The sequence below is a fragment of the Nicotiana tabacum genome, chromosome 12, assembly GCF_000715075.1.
Source record: "Nicotiana tabacum cultivar K326 chromosome 12, ASM71507v2, whole genome shotgun sequence".
NCBI classification, from domain to species: Eukaryota; Viridiplantae; Streptophyta; class Magnoliopsida; order Solanales; family Solanaceae; genus Nicotiana; species Nicotiana tabacum.
In genome coordinates, this window is record NC_134091.1 from 87,721,008 (window position 1) to 87,734,163 (window position 13,156).

The window sequence follows — 13,156 nt, forward strand, 5'->3', positions numbered from 1 at the left end:
ATACGTTTTGGTCGAGTCATAGCATGCGAGTGAAATTCCATTTCTTGCAAATTTGTAGTCTTAAATCTTGTTATCCATGCTTATTGTTGTTGTTGAAATGTTGGGAGATTTGTATCCGGTTCCACCAAGGTCGATAAAATTGTGAATATTGATTCGAAGTCGAGAGTTCATAATTTAATTATATTGTGAGAAAGAGTGTAAAGCACGAAGGGTGAGGCCGTGCATAATTTAATTATATTGTGAGGAAGAGTATAAAGCACGAAGGGTGATGCCGTGCAGTTTTCCTTGCTGTTTAATTTGCTCAATTCGTTTAAGGATTTTCTGTTTAATTCTGTCGTGCAGTTTTTCTTGCTGTTTAATTTGCTCAATTCGTTTAAGGATTTTCCGTTTAATTCTGTCTTTTTATTATTCTCACTCTTTATGTTGTACTCCCTCACGGTATGTCCCCTCCCCATTATTTCTGCGTATTGCTTTATTTACTGTCGTTGCCACTAGCATGATTATACTGTTCAGGTTATATGTGGGTGTGTTGTTCTAGCCTCGTCACTACTTCACCGAGGTTAGGCTCGACACTTACCAGTACATGGGGTCGGTTGTACTGATGCTGCACTCTGCACTTTCTATGCAGATTTTGATACCGGCTCGGGTTGATCGAGATTTGCTACTGGTCCGCTGTCCGGAGACTCAAGGTAGATCTGTCGGCGTTCACAGACCTTGAAGTCCCCGTATATCTTTTATGTCCTAATGTTTTCTTTTATTCAGACAGTTGTATTTCTTTCAGACTATTACTTGTCGTAAATTCTAGAATGCTCGTGAATAGTGACTCCAGATCTGGGTGGTAGTAGTTAATAAAATTTTATGATATTCCGCACTTATTATATTTCATCTTAGTTAATTATTTTTAATTATTGAATGGAAATAAGGAATTGGTTAATGATTCTCTAACATTGGTTTGCCTAGCAAGTAAAATGTTAGGCGCCACCACGGTCCCGTTGGTGGGAAATTTTGGGTCGTGATAGTTGGTATCAGAGCACTAGGTTGCCTAGGTCTCACGATTCATGAGCAAGCTTAGTAGAGTCTGGAGGATCGGTACGGAGACGTCTGTGCTTATCTTTCAGAGGCTATGAAGTTTAGGAACAAGTTTCACTTCTTTTCTTCTCTGTCGTGCGATTTTGCTTTCTCAATGCTGATTGAACTCTTCTACTCTTATTCTCTCGCAGATGGCGAGAACACGTACCGTTTCCTCAGCTGAGCAGTAGCCAGAGCCTCCAGTGGCAGCTCCTACGCGGGGCAGAGGTCGAGGCCGAGGCCGTGCCAGAGGCCGAGATAGGGGCAGGGCTCAGCCTAGAGCCCGAGCAGCAGCCCCAGCAGTGGAGCCTCAGATAGAGCTTGAGGAGGAGGTTCCAGTCCAAACTGTTCCTGCCGGACCAGCTCAGGTTCCGGAGGGGTTCATTGCCACCCAGTACTTCAGGACGCTTTGGTCCGTTTGGTGGGCCTTATGGAGAGTGTGGCCCAGACTGGCGCATTTCCCATAGCACCAGCAGTCTCTCAGGCTGGAGGAGGAGCCCAGACTCCTACCACTCCCACTCCAGAGCAGATAGCTCCCCAGTATCAGGCTCCAGCAGCTTAGCCAGTCAGATTAGTTCAGCCGGTTATTGCAGCACAGGTCGGAGATGGGCCAGCTATGTCTTCTGAGGCCTTATGGAGATTAGACAGGTTTATCAAGCTCTTTCCTGTTCACTTCAGTGGTGCTCCTTCAGAGGATCCCCAGGAGTATCTTGACAGATGTCACGAGGTTTTACAGAACATGGGTAGAGTGGAGACCAATGGGGTCGATTTTGCTGCATTTCAAATGACTGGTTTTACCAAGAAATGGTGAAAAGATTACTTGCTAACTAGACTAGCTGGGTCGCCTGCTCTTACTTGGGACTAGTTCTCTCAGCTCTTCATAGAGAAGTTTTTGCCTATCACATTGAGAGAGGAGCGTCGCCATCAGTTCGAGCGTCTCCAGCAGGGCAGTATGACTGTTACTCAGTATGAGACTCGTTTTGTGGACTTGGCCCGTCATGCTATTCTCCTGCTTCCCACCGAGAGAGAGAGGGTGAGGAGGTTTATTGATGGGCTTGCTCAGCCTATCAGATTGCAAATGGCTAAGGAGACTGGGAGTGAGATTTCTTTTCAGGTGGTTGCTAATGTCGCCAGACGAGTCGAACTGGTTCTTACTCAGGGAGGTCAGGGGTCTGACAAGAGACCTCGTCATTCCGGTGAGTTCAGCGGTGCCTCATCTAGAGGCAGGAGTACTTTTGATATAGGCCATCCTCCCAGGCCGTTTCATTCAGCGATCCAGGCATCCCATGGTGCCTCAGGTGGTCGTGGACCTCATATGCATTATTCCGACCAGCTAGCCTACGGTGCACCACCAGCTCCTATTAGTGCACCTCCACTCCAGAGTCATCAGGGTGGTTATTCAGGTTGACAGGGTCAGTTTCAGGGTCAGCAGTCACAGCAGCCGAAGTTATGTTATACTTGTGGTGATCCGAGGCACATTGCTAGATTTTGCCCTTGGGCAACGGGCAGCTCACAACATCAGAGTTCTCGTGCCATGGTTCCGGCACTAGTTGCTGCACCACCTGCTCAGCCAGCCAGAGGTAGAGGCCAGACTGTTAGAGGTGGAGGTCAGGCCGTTAGAGGTAGAGACCCGCCAGCTAGAGGTCGTCCCAGGGACGTAGTTTAGGGTGGTGGGGCCCAGCCCCGGTGTTATGCTTTCCCAGCCAGGCCTGAGGCTGAGTCATCTGATGTTGTTATCACAAGTACTGTTTCAGTTTGCAATAGAGATGCTTCAGTTCTATTTGATCCGGGATATGTTTACTCCTATGTGTCATCCTATTTTGCTTTCTATTTGGTTGTGCCCCGTGATTCTTTGAGTGCTCCTGTGTATGTGTCCACACCAGTAGGAGACGCTATTGTTGTGGATCATGTTTATCGTTCGTGTGTGGTTACCATTGGGAGTCTTGAGACTCGTGTACATCTTCTACTTCTCGACATGGTTGATTTTGATGTCATACTGGGTATGGATTGGCTGTTATCTTATCATGCTATATTAGATTGTCACGCTAAGACACTGACCTTAGCCTTGCAGGGGTTGCCTCGATTAGAGTGGAGAGGAAATCTTGGCCATTCTGCCAATAAGGTTATCTCTTATGTGAAGGCTCGGCATATGGTCGAGAAGGGGTGTCTAGCTTATTTGGCTTACGTCCGCGATTCTAGTGCGAAGGTTCCTTCCATAGATTCGCTGAGGCTGAGTCATCTGATGTTGTTATCACAAGTACTGTTTCAGTTTGCAATAGAGATGCTTCAGTTCTATTTGATCCGGGATATGTTTACTCCTATGTGTCATCCTATTTTGCTTTCTATTTGGTTGTGCCCCGTGATTCTTTGAGTGCTCCTGTGTATGTGTCCACACCAGTAGGAGACGCTATTGTTGTGGATCATGTTTATCGTTCGTGTGTGGTTACCATTGGGAGTCTTGAGACTCGTGTACATCTTCTACTTCTCGACATGGTTGATTTTGATGTCATACTGGGTATGGATTGGCTGTTATCTTATCATGCTATATTAGATTGTCACGCTAAGACACTGACCTTAGCCTTGCAGGGGTTGCCTCGATTAGAGTGGAGAGGAAATCTTGGCCATTCTGCCAATAAGGTTATCTCTTATGTGAAGGCTCGGCATATGGTCGAGAAGGGGTGTCTAGCTTATTTGGCTTACGTCCGCGATTCTAGTGCGAAGGTTCCTTCCATAGATTCGGTGCCGGTTGTTCGTGAGTTTCCAGAGGTATTTCCTGCAGACCTGCCGGGGATGCCACCCGAGAAGGATATCGATTTCTGCATTGATTTGGCTCCAGGCACTCAGCCTATTTCCATTCCGCCATATCGCATGGCCCCGCCAGAGTTGAAAGAATTGAAGGAGCAGTTACAAGATTTTCTTGATAAGGGAATCATTAGACCTAGTGTCTCGCCCTAGGGTGCACCTGTGTTGTTTGTGAAGAAGAAAGATGGATCGATGAGGATGTGTATAGATTATCAGCAGTTGAACAAAGTCACCATCAAGAACAAATATCCATTGCCGAGGATTGATGATTTATTTAATCAGTTTCAGGGTGCCAAGGTGTTTTCAAAGATTGATTTGAGATCTGACTACCATCAATTGAAGATTAGGGCATCCGATGTTCCTAAGACAGCTTTTCGGACTTGGTATGGGCATTATGAGTTTCTAGTGATGTCATTTGGGCTGACAAATGCCCCAGTAGCATTCATGGATTTGATGAATCGAGTGTTCAAACCCTACTTGGATTCCTTTGTGGTTGTGTTTATTGATGATATCTTGATCTACTCCCACAGTCGAGAGGAGCATGAGCAGCACCTTCGGATCATTCTTCAGACTTTGAAGGACAGCCAGTTATATGCTAAGTTCTCAAAATGCGAGTTTTGGTTGAGTTCATTTGCTTTCTTGGGTCACGTTGTATCAGCAGAGGGTATTCAGGTGGATCCTAAGGAGATTGAGGTAGTCCAGAACTGTCCTAGACCCACATCAGCTAAAGAGATCCGTAGTTTCCTGGGTTTGGCAGGCTATTACCGTCGTTTTGTGGAGGGATTTTCGTCCATAGCAGCCCCATTGACCAGATTGACCCAGAATGGTGCCCCGTTCAGGTGGTCAGACGAGTGTGAAGCGAGCTTTCAGAAGCTCAAGACTGCTTTGACTACGGCACCAGTATTGGTGTTACCCACATGTTCAGGATCTTATACAGTATACTGTGATGCATCTCGTATTGGTCTAGGAGCGGTATTGATGCAGGGTGGCAAGGTTATATCATATGCTTCACGGCAGCTGAAGGTTCACGAGAAGAATTACCCTATTCATGATCTAGAACTGGCAGCCATTGTTCACGCGCTGAAGATTTGGAGGCACTATCTTTACGGCGTGCCATGTGAGGTATTCACTGATCATCGAAGCTTGCAATATTTGTTCAAGCAGAAGGAACTCAATTTGAGGCAGAGAAGGTGGTTGGAGCTATTGAAAGATATCACCATATTGTATCATCTCGGGAAGGCCAATGTGGTGGCCGATGCTTTGAGTAGAAAATCAGCTAGTATGGGTAGCCTTGCATATATTCCAGTGGGTGAGAGACCGCTTGCATTGGATGTTCAGGCCTTGGCCAACCAGTTCGTAAGGTTGGATGTTTCTGAGCCCAGCCGTGTTCTAGCTTGTACAGTTGCTCGGTCTTCTTTGTTTGAGCGCATCAGAGATCGGTAGGATGGCAATCCTTATTTACTTGTCCTTAGAGACACAGTGCGGCACGGTGGTGCCAAGCAGGTTACTATTGGAGATGATGGAGTTTTGAGGATGCAGGGTCGTATCTGTGTGCCTAATGTGGATGGACTTCGTGAGTTGATCCTTGAGGAGTCCCACAGTTCCCGGTATTCTATTCATCCGGGCGCCGCCAAGATGTATCAGGACTTGAGGCATCATTATTGGTGGAGGCGAATGAAGAAGGAAATAGTTGTCTATGTAGCTCGATGCCTAAATTGCCAGCAGGTAAAGTGTGAGCATCAGAGACCTGGTGGTTTACTCCAGAGATTAGATATTCCTGAGTGGAAGTGGGAGCGTATCACTATGGATTTTGTTGTTGGACTCCCACGGACTCAGAGGAAGTTCGATGCAGTTTGGGTTATTATGGACAGGCTGACTAAGTCAGCGCATTTCATTCCTGTGGCAGTTACCTATCCCTCAGAGCGGTTAGCAGAGATTTATATTCGTGAGATCGTCCGTCTTCACGGTGTGCCAGTGTCTATCATTTCTGATCGAGGTACGCAGTTTACCTCGCACTTTTGGAGGGAAGTTCAGCATGAGTTGGGTACGCGGGTTGAGTTGAGCACAACATTTCATCCTCAGACGGACGGGCAGTCCGAGCGTACTATTCAGATCTTGGAGGATATGCTCCGCGCTTGTGTTATAGACTTCGGAGGATCGTGGGATCAGTTCTTGCCCCTTATAGAGTTCGCCTATAACTACAACTACTAGTCGAGCATTCAAATGGCTCCCTATGAGGCATTATATGGTAGGCGGTGTCGGTCGCCAGTTGGGTGGTTCGAGCCGGGAGAGGCTCGGTTGTTGGGCACAGACTTAGTACATGATGCCTTGGATAAGGTCAAGATTATTCAGGATCGACTTCGCACAGCTCAGTCCAGGCAGAAGAGTTATGCCGACCGTAGAGTTCGTGATGTTGCATTCCTGGTCGGAGAGAGAGTGTTACTTCGGGTATCACCCATGAAGGGTGTAATGAGGTTCAGAAAGAAGAGCAAGTTGAGCCCTAGGTATATCAGACCTTTTGAGATTCTGGAGAAAGTGGGAGAGGTGGCTTACAGGCTTGCGTTGCCACCTAGTTTATCAGCTGTTCATCCGGTATTCCATGTGTCCATGCTTTGAAAGTATCACGGCGATCCGTCCCATGTGTTAGATGTCAGCTCTGTCCAGTTAGACAAGGATTTGACTTACGAGGAGGAGCCGATGGCAATTCTAGCCCGGCAAGTTCGCTAGTTGAGATCAAAGAGCTACCCTTCAGTTTGAGTGCAGTGGAGAGGTCAGCCTATTGAGGCAGCTACTTGGGAGTCTGAGTCCGATATTCGGAGTAGATATCCCCACCTTTTCACCAGCCCAGTAACTTTTCTATGTCCGTTCGAGGACGAACGGTTATTTTAGAGGTGGAGAATGTGATGACCCAAAAGGTCATCTTATGTTTTAGAACTCGAATCTGCGCTCTTAAGCCTTAAAAATCTCATTTTTACCCTCCTCGATTTGCGTGCATAGTCGGGACAGGTTTCTGGAAAGCTTTTATGTTGAAAACTAATGAAAATAAAAATTTTTGCCTTAAAAGTTGATTTTAGTTTACTTCGGTCAACATTTTTGGTAAATGGTCCCGGATCCGTATTTTGACGGTTCTGTTGGGTCCGTATCTAATTATGAGACCTGGGCGTCTGCCCAGAATCGAATTCGGAGGTCGCTAGCTCAAATTTGAATTTTTGATGAAAATTAAACGTCTGAAAATTAATTATTTTAAGAATTGATTGATGTTGGGCATTGTTAGTACCGGGTCTGTATTTTGGTTCCGGAGCCCGGTACATGTTCATTATGATATTTAAGACCTGTTTGAGGAATTTGGTGAGAAACGGAGTTGATTTGACGTGATTCGGACCTGCGGTTGAGAAAATAGTAATTTTTAAGTGTTCTTGAAGATTTCATTCGATTTGGTGCTAAGTTCATAGTTCTAGGTGTTATTTTGGCGATTTGGTCGCACGAGCAAAGTTCGTATGATGTTTTTATACCAGTGTACATGTTTGGTTTGGAGGCCCGAGGGCTCGGGTGAGTTTCGGATAGGCCACGGGATGTTTTGGACTTTGGAAATCTGGTTTTTATGCAGAGTCTCTGTTCTGGCATGTCCTTCTTCGCATTCGCGAAAGTACTCTCGCGAATGCAAAGAGTAAACTGGGCAGCTGAAGTTTTCTTCTTCGCGAACGCGAAAGCCTGGTCGCGAACGCAAAGTGATGGGGGACTTACCCTTCACGAACGCGACTAGCTCAACGTGAACGCGAAGCATGTGGGGACCTGGGGGTGGTTGGTCGTTGCTTCATCGCGAACGTGAGCCATGTCTCGCGAACGCGAAGGTCAGGGAGGAGTGATCATCGCGAACACGAGCTGGGTCTCGCGAACGCGAAGGCTTGGCAGCCAGTACCCTTCGCGAACGCGATAATGCTCTCGCGAACGTGATGAACATTGTCGCCCAGCACTTAACAGAATCCAAAAACGGGATTTTAGCCAAAACTCATTTTTCTCAAAAATTAAATGGTGAGAGGCGAATTTTCAAGAGTCATTTCTTCCCCAAATTATTGGTAAGTGATTATAAATCATTTTCTTTCAATTGCCCATTACATTTCTTGAATTTTCAACCAAAAATCTAGAGTTTTTATGGTAGAATTAGGGGTTAGGGTAGAAACTAGGGATTTCGAGAATTTGGGGATTTAGACCTCAATTTGGGGTCGAATTCCAAAACCAATTATATATTCGGACTCGGGGATGAATGGGTAAAAGAATTTTGGTCCGAACCTCGAGTTTTGACCAAGCGGGCCCGAGGTCGATTTTTTCGACTTTTTGGAGAAAAATTTGGGAAAATCTGTAATTATTCATTAAACTTGATTCTTTTTAGCAATGTTTGATATTATTGAGTCATTTTTGAATAGATATGAGTGATTTGGAGGTGAATTCCAAAGGAAAAACTGTGATTAAGAATTAAGTGGCTTTCGGAGCGAGGTAAGTGTTGTGTCTAACTTTGGCTTGAGGGAATAGGTATTGTGTGAGTATTTGCTACGTGTTTTGTTGTTTAATACGACGTATAGTTGAGGTAACGAGCATCTATACGTTGTGTCGAGTCATAGCATGCGAGTGAAATTCCATTTCTTGCAAATTTGTAGTCTTAAATCTTGTTATCCATGCTTATTGTTGTTGTTGAAATGTTGGGAGACTTGTATCCGGTTCCACCATGGTCGATAAAATTGTGAATATTGATTCGAAGTCGAGATGTTAAATTGTGAAAGTAATCATTGATGAAATATTAATTTCTTGTGAAACTTCTCTCTATTCGTTGTTATTGATTCTGTGAATTGTGAGGAAGAGTGTAAAGCACGAAGGGTGATGCCGTACATAATTTAATTATATTGTGAGGAAGAGTGTAAAGCACGAAGGGTGATGCCGTGTATAATTTAATTATATTATGAGGAAGAGTGTAAAGCACGAAGAGTGATGTCGTGCATAATTTAATTATATTGTGAGGAAGAGTGTAAAGCACGAATGGTGATGTCGTGCAGTTTTCCTTGCTGTTTAATTTGCTCAATTCGTTTAAGGATTTTCTTTTTAATTCTGTCTTTTTATTATTCTCACTTTTTATGTTGTACTCCCCCACGGTATGTTCCCTCCCCATTATTTCTGCGTTATTTCTTTATTTACTGTTGTTGCCACTAGCATGATTATACTGTTCAGGTTATATGTGGGTGTCTTGTCCTAGCCTCGTCACTACTTCGCCGAGGTTAGGCTCGACACTTACCAGTACATGGGGTCGGTTGTACTGATGCTGCACTCTGCACTTTCTGTGCAGATTTTGATACCGGCTCAGGTTGATCGAGATTTGCTACTGGTCCGCTGTCCGGAGACTCAAGGTAGATCTGTCGGCGTTCACAGACCTTGAAGTCCCCGTCTATCTTTTATGTCCTACTGTTTTCTTTCATTCAGACAGTTGTATTTCTTTCAGACTATTACTTGTCATAAATTCTAGAATGCTCGTGAATTGTGACTCCAGATCCGGGTGGTAGTAGTTAATAAAATTTTATGATATTTCGCACTTATTATATTTCATCTTAGTTAATTATTTTTAATTACTGAATGGAAATAAGAAATTGGTTAATGATTTTCTAATGTTGGCTTGCCTAGCAAGTGAAATGTTAGGCCCCACCACAGTCCCGTCGGTAGGAAATTTCGGGTCGTAACATGCACAATTAACCACCGCATGGATAACTCGTGTGCCATAATAACTTAAGCCGCACAGATCACTCACGTGCTACCAATCCAGTCCATCACACAAGAATACATGTATATAATTAACAAATATATGAAATCATGTACTTGTAAACTGGTAAATAGCATGCTAAGGTTTATCCTTGTGCGAAGTGTATAATTACATATCAGGTTAGGCGAGCATGCCATACAACAATGAATCTTATGTTCAAACAGGAAATCAACCTACACATGATATCTAATATGATTCAATAAGTTCACGAGGTCATACAAATATATGAAGCATGATAGCAAGAATCATAGTATCCAAACAAGGTACGATACAGCCTAAAAACTACTCCGATCATGAATCATACATAGCACCCGTATATACACTCGTCACCTCGCATATACGTCACTTCCAACACATTTCAATTAGGCAAACAAAGTAAAATCCTAAGGGTTTTTTTTTCAACAAAATTAGGCAACATCCACAAATCGCATAGAAATCTCACTCTAGCCCTCCAATCACGCAAATCTAAGTCAATAATCAACCAAGTAAGTCAAATAATACTATAGGAAGTGATCTGAATCCATAAAGCTTCGATCTTTGAAGAATTTCCAAGAAGTCAACCGGGGCGGGCGTCCCCAAAATCTAGAACCAATACCAAAATCCGATGATCCTTAACCTATCGAGTCCAAAGATATGATTAGACTCCAAAACTGAGCCCAAATCGGTACTCAAATCCTTAAAATACACTCTCTTAAAGTGTAGGCAAAAACCCCAAATTTTCCATCAAAATTCCATGTTCTTAGTGTATAAATAAATGGGGAAACAAGATATATAATCAAATACAAGTAGAAATTACTTACCCTTAAAGTAGTAGTGAAAATCTCCTCCAAAATTGCCTTTTTCCGTGCTCCAAAACTCAAAATAATGAGAAAAGAACAAACACTCAAAATATAATATGATGCTAGGGCCTCTCGCATCTGCGACCAAAAAGCTCGCTTCTACGGTACAAAGTTCGCATATGCGAACACTTCCCAGCTGATCCTCGCACATGTGACAAAACCTTCTGCAGATGCGGCTCCGCAGTCACGCACAAAATCCTGCAGAACCCACCTGGCCTGACAACTCTCGCAGATGCGCCTCTTCCTCGCAAAAAGGGAACCCCGCATCTGCGCTACCACATCACAGATGCGACTCTCATGAGGCTGCTCCCACATCGCTTCTGCGATACCAAAAGTCGCAAATATGCCACCGCAGATGCGAACACCTGGCCGTAAGTGCGACCACACCAGAACCAGCCATGCCATCAACTCCCAAAACGGACTGGAACCACCCCGAAAGACACTCGAGCCCCGTCGGAACACAGTCTAATCATACCAACAATTCCAAATACCCCTTCCAAACTTACCCAAAAACTCAAAATACCAAAATTAACATTAAAAACCGAGAAACAAAGATTAAATTATTTTCTTAACTTTCAAACCTTCAAACTTCGCCGAACGCGTCCAAACCACACTCAGACATTTCGAATCATAAACAAACTTTGCACACAAGGTCCAATAAATGAAATGAACCTATACAAGGAGTTAAAACCACAATAGGAGTCTGATAACGCTGAAATCAACTCCCGATCAAACCTATGAACTCTCTTATTCTTTCAAATGCCAACTTTCGACAAATAGATCCAAAATCTTCTAGGAACATTCAAATTCAAATCCGAACATATGCCCAAGTCCAAAATTACCATATGAACCTATTACAACCATTAAATCCTAATTCCGAGATTATTTACTCAAAAATCAAACCTTGGTCAACTCTTCCAACTTAAAGTTTCCAAATTGAGAATCACTCTATCAAATTAATTTGGAACCACTCGAAAATCAAACCAAGCATGCACGCAATTCATAATACACCATATGAAGCCGCTCGATGTCTCAAATCACAGAACAAAATGCTAGAACTCAAAATGAGCGATCGGTCGTTACATTCTCCCCTACTTAAACATACGTTCGTCCTCGAATGTGCCAAGAATCATTGCAAAGTCATCCAATCACTATATAAACTCATCACACACATACCCATGGGTGATCTCATGTCATCACAATACATATAAATCCATTAGCACAACTTCCATAGAAGATTATTTTTTCAACCTTAGCCGATAAACTTTAGAACGAATCTCTAACATCTGGAATTCCTTATAAGATCCAATTCTCGCATATATACATTGTATCAATTCCCATAAATTATACCAAGTCATAAATGTACTCCCAGCGTGATGAACAATGTCTGCCAAGCCTGTATACCATCGCGAACGCGATTTCTAGACGCGAAATCGAAGCACAAATAACCCAACAACCACGAACGCGAAGTAAAATGCCTCCCAGCTCCACAATTACCCTTCGCGGATGCGTTGCTCTGGCCACGAACGCAAAGCACATGGATACCTGATAAAAACCAGCAGCTCAAACATTACCAAAATGGTCTGAAACCACCTTGAATCACACCCGAGGCCCCCGAGACCCCGTCTAATCCTATCGACATGTCCAAATACATTATTCAAACGTATCCAAAGACTCAAAATATCACAAATAACATCAAAACCAATCGAAGACCAAGATCATTCTCTTAACTTTCAAACTTTCAAATTTCACCGTACGCGTCTGAATCCTACCAAATCAACTCGGAATGAGACCAAACTTGGCACACAAGTTCCAAAAGACAAAACGAACTTATTCAGCTTCCGAAACAACGATCCGAACTCGATATCACAAAAGTCAACTTCCGATCAAACTTATAAAATTTGTAAACCTTTAAATTGCCAACTTCGACAAAAAGAGTCAAATCTTTCTATTAACCTCCAATATGAATCCGGACATACGCCTAAGTCCAAAATTGCCATACGAACCTATTGGAACCATGAAAATGCGAATCCGAGTTTATTTACTCAAAAGTCAAATCTTGGTCAACTCTTCAACTTTAAGCCTCCAAAAATAAAAATTTCTCCTCCAATCAATCCCGAGTGTCTCGAACATCGAAATCAACCATACACGCAAGTCCTAATACATCATATAAAGCTACTCGAGACGTCCAACCACCGAACAGAAGTATCAATGCTCAAAACGATCGGTCGAATCGTTACATTGATAGGCTTTTAAGATGGCAAACTCTCGAATAAAATATATTTGACACTTTAGGCGATTCTCACGTAATAAAGGGATGGAAAAATTATGAGCTATATAAGAAGAAGAATAATAAGTTCACGTGATTCGCGAGTCGTGAGATAGATATACTGCATTACGTGGTACATGCATTTTTTATTGGAAGCGTATAATATATGCCATTTAGCTTAAACTGTAGTAGAATACAAAAACTACTGTAAGACGAATGATGACCATCAAATTGATCAAGTCTGGTAACTCAAACGGAAAAAAGACGTTACTATTATTTTATTCTTTTTCGTTTCCTTTACTCTCATCTCAAAGCATAAATAGCGGGTATTCACTTACTCTCAACAAAACTTGAATGCTTGACACCTAAGTTTGA